At 41.4% G+C, this 7,978-nt stretch overlaps 1 protein-coding gene across 1 annotated transcript in view; it reads right to left on the minus strand.

Moving 5' to 3' along the window:
• Positions 1 to 7,719, minus strand: part of RGS6 (regulator of G protein signaling 6) — a 647,960-nt gene extending 640,241 nt beyond the window's left edge. Inside the window, 1 exon segment of the mRNA XM_020986371.2 lies at positions 7,115 to 7,719. The gene's annotated coding sequence lies outside the window, so the exon portion shown is untranslated.
• Positions 7,720 to 7,978: the final 259 nt, after the last annotated feature.

Below are 7,978 nucleotides of genomic sequence, written 5' to 3' on the forward strand. Positions count from 1 at the left end.
TGAAATGCAGTTATCAAAATATTTTAAAAGAAATAAATTCATATGTGTCAGGTTAAGAATCCTAGTTCTAAATGCTGTTGAATAGAATAGCTATAATTATTAGGCAGAAGAAATTCTAAAGGCTCTGTCCTGGGCCTTCTCTTTTCTTTCCTCATCATGACTCCCAGATCTTTATATCTAGCCCTAGACAATCTCTCCTGTGCTCCAGTCCCACATTACGAACTGCCTAAATGTCATTTCAAACAGGAAACAGGATTTCCTGGAGACATCCTAAACTTTGCGTGTCCAAATTATTATTACTGTTATTATTATTTTTAAGGACCAGGTCTCCCTGTCTCACTCAGGCTGGAAGTACAGTGTTGTTTATTCACAGTTGAGTTCCTAGCTTGGCATAAGGAGCTGTGACCTTCTCTATGACCTGGGCCAGTTTGTCCCTCCTTAGGCAACCAGGTGGTCCCTTTTTTCTTGGAGCTCACTGTATAAATGCCGAACTTAGGTTGGACACCAAGGCAGCTTAAATCCCTGCAGCTCAAGACATCTACCAGCCTCAGCCTCCCCAATAGCTGGGATTAACAAGAACGCATCTGCATGCCCAGCAGAACTCATTATCTTTCCCCAAGAACCCTCCCATCTTCTGAATTTCCTTATTACTGTTAAAGGCAGCGCAATTCTTCTTATCACTCAGATTTGCAACCAAATTTCAGTTTCTTTCTCAACTCCTAATTCTCCCTCTCCCACTTATTTAATCAACTGCAAAAATCTTTTCTCCATCTACTCAATTTCACCTGATATGTCCCTTTCTCTCTATTCACAGACATTACCCTAGATCAGGAACTTATCACCTCTTCCCTGAACTACAGTAAGAGCCTCTAATTTGGTCCCCTTACTTCAATTCCTTCCCCACTCCAATCCACCCTTCCTAAAACATAAATCTGGCCATCCCATTCCCCTACTAAATAAACTCCCTAGTACTTCTGGAATCAAATACAAATGTTCTCTTTCTGACAGCTCTTTGCCACCAGTACCCCTTACTATCCTTCTGGTCTTCTTACACATTATTCCCTTCACCACACTCCACAGTTTAGCCATACTGTCCTACCTCTGGCTCCCCACATACGATGCTCTGTTTCCTGTCTATACTTTCCAGTGACTGTCTGCCCACCTGGAGAGTACTTCCAGCCAACATCATTAGCCTCTTAGAATCCATGATTTCCTTCCAGACTCAGCCCAAGCACCATAAACACATGATGGGATGTGAACTCTTTGCACTTGCTTAGGGTTCCACATGCAGGTTCATTTCTCTCGTAATGAATCTAGTTGCAATGCCCTGTCTCATGGACTTACAATATTGTTTTTGGTTAACAATAGAAGCAAACATCTACTGCTGAAAGGGACCTCAGAGGACAGCCATCCTCCCCCACCTTAGACTGTAAGTTCCCTTTAGGACAGGAACTGTCTTTTGTCTTTCTAAGTTCTTAGTACAGTGCCTGGTATATCTGTTGCCGTTCACTTGTTTCAGCTGTGTCCAACTCTTCACAACCCCATTTGGGGTTTTCTTGGCAAAGATACTGGAGCAGTTTGCCATTTCCTTCTTCAGTTCATTTTACAGATGAGGAAACTGAGGCAAATAGGGTGAAGTAACTTGCCTAAGATCAAATAGCTAGCGTCTGAGGTCAGATTTGAATTCAGGAAGATGAGTTTTCCCTATTCCAGGCCCAGGCTTTTCTACCCACTGGGCCATCTAGCCACCCCTGCTATATAGGAGGCACTTAATATATGCTTGCTTGATTTTATAGACAGATAATGTTATATAGATAGAATCTAAGAAATCTCTTCCCTTTAGAGAAAGTTTACAAGAAAACTTGTTATATTATCTTATCTCCAAATTAAAGAGGAAAATGTCCTAGCACAAGGGATTGGTTATTTTCTGATACCTTAGATATAGTAGATGCTTACTAAGTGCTTACTAAATAAGTTACAGTTTTGTATGGGGTGGGTAGGTGGCACAGTGGATAGAGTGCCAGGCCTGGAGTCAGGAAGATTCATCTTCCTGAATTCAAATCTGGTCTCAGACACTTACTTGCAGTGTGACCCTAGTCAAGTCACTTCACCCTGTTTGCCTCAGTTCCTCATCTGTAAAATGAGTTAGAGAAGAAAATGGCAAAACATTTCAATATCTCTGCCAAGAAAAGCCCAAATGGGGTCACAAAGAGTCAGACACAATTGAAACAACTGAACAACAACAAAAACAAAACTCTGCATGCATTGACCAGATAGAGGAATGGGGCTTAAAATGGATTTACCATCAGAATTCCCACCTTGATATGCCAGTTAAAATCTCCTAAGTCATACCCCTGTTTTAAATAAAGAATAAACAATTAAATCTAGAATTTGCGGTTTTCCTTGCAGAAATTGCACTCACTTTCAGACTAAGGTAACTTAAGTCACTTAACCCTGTTTGCCTCAGTTTTCTCATCTATAAAATGAACTGGAGAAGGAAATGGCAAACCACTACAATATCTTTGCCAAGAAAACCCAAAATGAGGTCCCAAAGAGTTGGCCATGACTGAAATGACCGAACAATGACAACAAACTGCTGATTTAACCAAGTACCATTTAAGATGTCATACCCTTACCACTACTTCCTACACTAAGGGTAACTCATTCTGAAACAATGACTAACATCAATTCACATTTTTATGGCTCTTTACAATTTCCAAAGTGGTTAACACAAACGCCAAGTAAGGCAGATTCTCCAAATGTGATCATCCCTATTTTACAGCTTAAGACAATGAGGCTCAGACAGGTTGAATGACTTTCCCACAGACACACAACTAGTGTTAAGTGGCAAAGCTAAGCCTTGAGGAGTTTGGAGCCAGGAGAAGTGGATTCCCTTCTGACTCCCAGGTCAGCATCTTTTCTCCTTGCTCTAGTTAAATAGAGATATTAAATAATTATCCAATACATATAAGTCTTAGATCAGTAATAAGCAACTATGAAACACAATTTCTTGAGACTGTTGAAGTAGGCATTTACAGCAAACATTAAACCTAGGGAGTTAAATGAAAGAACAGCCTTCAAGCACTTGCTTTAGAAAAAATATGCCAAAATTCTGTTAGTTCAATCAGCCTCACTGCTGCCATTCAGCATGAGAAAGGCAATTTAAATCTAATCACATTTGTATAGTGCAAAACAAAGAGAGACAAGTTTACTATTGATTACCCTCATTTTCAGAGCAACCTTCCAACAGGCTGATGTGGCACAAAGAGCATTAAATTAGGAATTAGAAGATTTAGGTTCCTCTCCCAGCCTCATCAGTCACCAGCCGTGTGACCTTGGGCAAGTCATTTCCCTTTCTGGAGGATGTTTTCTCATCTGAGAAATAGGGGTTATATATCAGTCTCTATCAAGGAGGCAGTTATGAGGATCAAACAAGATCATAGCTATATAGTGTTTCTTAACAGCAAAGCAATAAATATAAGCTATTAAAATTCAGGGAAAACATTTTCAGAGAGGAAAAAACCTTTTCAATAGTACTTAAAGTACTCCAAGGGAATGAATAAGATCTTTCCCTACTCATAAATACATATAGGATCATAGGATTCGGATGCAGAGGAGATGTTAAAGATGATGTCATCCATCACCTTCATTGTGCAAAGGAAGGAAATGAGTCCCCCAAAAAAAGATCACTTGGCTAGTAGATATCAGAGCCAGGAATTTCTTCTGGCTCTTCTGACTTTAATTCTAATTCTCTTTCCATTATATGTTACACCTTTAAGAAAACAACTTCTTCATGGGGAAATCCCCTGTCATTCCTAAATCTGATAGACAACTTTGTTCTGTAAAAGATGAAAAATTTTTATTCTCCCTGCAAATAAGCTCAACTAATGAACATAAAAGTCTGCTTCAGCAAAGCTAACCTGCCAGTAGCATTCACACAAGATATAAAGGAAAGAGCATGGGATTGGGAGTTGGGAGACTTGGATTCCAATCCCATCTCTGACACTTGTCAGCTGTTTGACCTTGAGCAAGTCCCAGCTTCTCCATGTCACTTTCCTTCTCTGTGGTGAGGCTAGATTATCTCTACAATTCCTTTCATTTCTAAATCCTTTAACATACTTTACAATAGTAAGACATCACTTTTATATGATTTTTTTTTTGCATTTTACAAAGCTCCTTCCTCACAACAATGCTGTGAAGTGTGTGGTAAAAACATTACTTATCCCCTTTTTACAGAGAACTCAAAAATGTGGTTTAGAGAGGTTAAGTGATTTGTCCAAAAGCACACTGGCTAAGTGCCTGAGTTGGGACCCAAATCTACATCCTTATATTCCAAATGTATCATGGGACTACACTGTTTCTTAGTTCTGGTTACAAGGCTCTGAAACTCCACAGAATGGGAACATTTCACCCCACAAACAATTCAGTGTCTGCATCACAACTCATGTTTAAGCTATGTACGGTCGTGCTCTTCCTATAGCATGAGAAGCATCGTGTCTATTGCAATTATAAAAATATATGTCATAATAATGTTAGAAATATAATAATGTGTCCATTAATGCTAGGAAGGATGAGCACCAAACACTTTCCCAGGTGCACAATTGCCCCAAAGAAAATATGACTGAGTACCTAAAAAGAAAAATCTAATCTTATACTGCAGACCTGAGAGCATCCCTTTCCTTCTCCTCTATCCCTATTTGTCCTTTGGATTAAAGATAAGTACATGACACAAAGCTCCCAATTCATATCTTTTGATGTTTTATCTTTATCCCAACCAAATTTTTCAGATATTTCTATGAGAAAATTGTGAGTGTAGGTGACAGAAACACATAAGCAGAAGAAAAGCAGAAAGATTCTTAAAATGAATTATCCCGTTTTGACATGAAAGTTTGTCCCTGGGGAATAAGACATCCAAAATTATAGGATGTCATTTTAGCCAAGTCTTATTCTGAGACTTTTTTCCCTTCCATGAAACATATGCCTCATTTTAATGTTTCTTTTATAAGACAGTTTATCCAGACAAAGGGGCAAAAAAGGCAGTCCATTCAGAAAGATTTTTACTGAAAAAGCCTTATTGTAATTTTTCATTTGATATGACAATTTGTCACTTCAAAGCAAAACCAGCAGCATTTTACTGACAATCTTAGGGATGTAACAGAGTTTCTCAAAGGAGATAATGCAGATAATGACACACCATCCAACAAATTCTGTACTTTTTTTTAGGGGAAAAGAAAAAAAATGATAGTCCTCTAATAAAACACACTGCAATGACTCAAACGCCTAAAATGTATAGACAGCAAAACATGAAGTATGCAGCAAGGGTCCATAGGTGGACCCTTTTCTACCAATAGATTTCTGAGGTTATGATGTTTATGCTGCAATATGGTATGGCACTAACATCCCATCAACTCCTCAACATAACTGATGATGGATGCTCTGTTCTACAAGCATGTTATGTTCTGATAACCCATGTTTGTTTTAATCTTATTCTCATCCTCAGTGTGTTCTCTTTGCAGAAATGACCAGTGTACTGAAAGAAAGCGTAATTGGGTCTCCTTAAGGGAAAAAAAAACCTGCCATATATGTGAAGATGCCTTTTTCCTCCTCATCTTAGTCCAAACCCCATCACCAACATTCCTTTGAAAAGTTGTTTGGGGATTTGTTCCAAACATTAAAACTAAGATTATAGACCCAAATGTTCCATTTGAGTCATATTCACAGCTTTCCTCTCTAGATCTATCAAGACCTTAATCCATCAGCCTTAGAGGATTCATGAAACAGCATGGGTACAAAAATTACATGAACATTGTTTTTAAAAAAACCAACACCACCAATGTAAATACAAAGTTCAGAGCATTGTTATCACGAGCTCCTTTTTTTTTAAACTACTGCTCATTCCTTTATGAGTGCAGCAGGCACTCCAGAGACATGTACAACAGTTACTAAATCACGTCACTTTCAAACTCTGATTCTTATTCTCTTCCATTTTTACTGCCTGCCCGCCCATGCCAACACTGGGGCTAAAGGGAGGGGAATAGTTTTCAATGTTGCGGTTTACCTGGTTCTGCTTATTTCTTAAATCTTATTTATTAAAAACTCCTGAATTTTCATTCATAAAAGCCTGGCGGTTTATAAAATTACCTGCTAATCTAGTTCCCAGAAACTAGTACATTCCAGAAAAGATATTCAACAACACCACCTCAACGCTTTGCTTATACTGCTTGGGAAATGACACTACGTGGTCCTCCAGACAAACTTCTTCCCCTCTCCTACTCAATTAAAAGCAAGCTACTGCAGTTTTTCATTCTGAGCAAAATTACATTTTCTGGGTCACTTTCTTAGTGTCACAGGGCCACTTTCTGTGCAGCTTGACAGAAACTGTAAAGGAAGATGTTTAAATGCAACTGGTTTCAATGTCATTGTTGCAAAAGGCAAGATGATTTAGGGCTTTTTCCTCCTGGCAGTTTCCAAACAAATATACCTCCTCCGAGACTTTAGTCTGCACCTTCCTCCGCATGGGAAAAGACTCCCTTTGCTTTCTCCAAACTCCAAAGGAGAAAGACCTGCCATGGGGGAGGGAGGGGGGATTTAACGAATCCCTGTTTCTTATTACAAGTTTTTACAATTTAACAGCACGTTTAAAAGACTGTTTTCACTCGACATTTAGAGTAAAATATTCTGTCTCTGTCAATTCTCAATGTATATAGTATATAGATAATTCTCTATATATATATGCAATCTAAATATATATAATAGCGAGTGCATTACTTTCATATATACATATACACACATATAAATAAAATTAGTGTGTGTGTATACACAAACACACACACGCACGCACACATCTATGCATATATAGGAAGATCCACACAGGACAGACATGCAACCCAGCCTAGCCATATCACACACATGCTTTCCTCTTGACACACATATGGCTTGCATGCATTTCCAAACTAAGCCCAGGCAAATCTTCGAACACTTATTCATAACATACATATGCCTACACAGAAGCTGAAAAAATAAGCATGAATGGGAGGGGAGAGAGGGAACGCAGTTTTTAAGCACCTTTTCCCCACATGTTTTTGCACATTTTTTTTGTCCCAACTACAATTACCTTAGCAACCAAAGAATTGTCTTTTATTTCCCCTTCTGCTTAAGAAAAAAAATGTTACTCTCCTCGGGGACCAGCTCGAGCCTGGTTCATGGCAGAAAAAAAAAAAAGAAGGAAAAGGACCAAAGACTCCCGCAGCTTCTTTTCCTCGGAGATAAGCGCAGGCTTGTTTCCGGGCTCTTCTCCAGATTTCTTTGCTCCTTTTCTTAGTTTCCTCGGACCCGGCTCCGGGACACCCCTCAGAGGAAAAGCCAAGAGGCGGAAAGCTGCTGAGAAGCAGCTCCGGGGAACACCGTCCTCTGAGCGCCGGGGAACAGTTGGGTGCTCCAAGCCCTTGCTGTGAATCGCTCTTCTCGGCTCCCAGCCCTCGCTCCCCGGGTGCAGCTCGCTGCTTCTCGGCAGCCCCCCCAGAAGGCGGAGGGATAGCGCGCCTCCGCCTCCGCCCGCGCCGCCTCCTCCTCCTCCTCCTCTTCCTCTCCCTTCTCCGCCTCTCCCCTCGCTGACGGCTGGAGCCGGGCGCTGACGGCTGGAGCCCGGCGAGGGAAGCAGGCAGTCCGCAGCCGCTACGGGCCCCGCTGCTAAGGAGGAGGCTGCCGAAGTAGCTGCCTGAACTCTCCAAGAATTGTTTCCGATGCCCTCCGCGAGCTGCAACAGCGGCGCCCGCTGTCGGGTGCGGAGAAGAGCTGCAGCCCCGACGTCCGCACCTGTGGAGGGAGCACCTGCGACGGAACGCTGGGAGCCGAGCCAGCCCGGGAGAGTGGGGTGGGGCGGGCCGGGGAGGGGAGCGGAGGCGCGGGGCGGGGCAGGACCGCCCTGGGAGAAGGATTCCCAGGGGCGGTGGTGTGCGGGGAAAGCAGTACGTGTTCA

This window comes from Phascolarctos cinereus, unplaced genomic scaffold (genome assembly GCF_003287225.1).
Source record: "Phascolarctos cinereus isolate Bilbo 61053 unplaced genomic scaffold, phaCin_HiC Scaffold_3;HRSCAF=262, whole genome shotgun sequence".
In the NCBI taxonomy this organism is placed as follows: Eukaryota; Metazoa; Chordata; class Mammalia; order Diprotodontia; family Phascolarctidae; genus Phascolarctos; species Phascolarctos cinereus.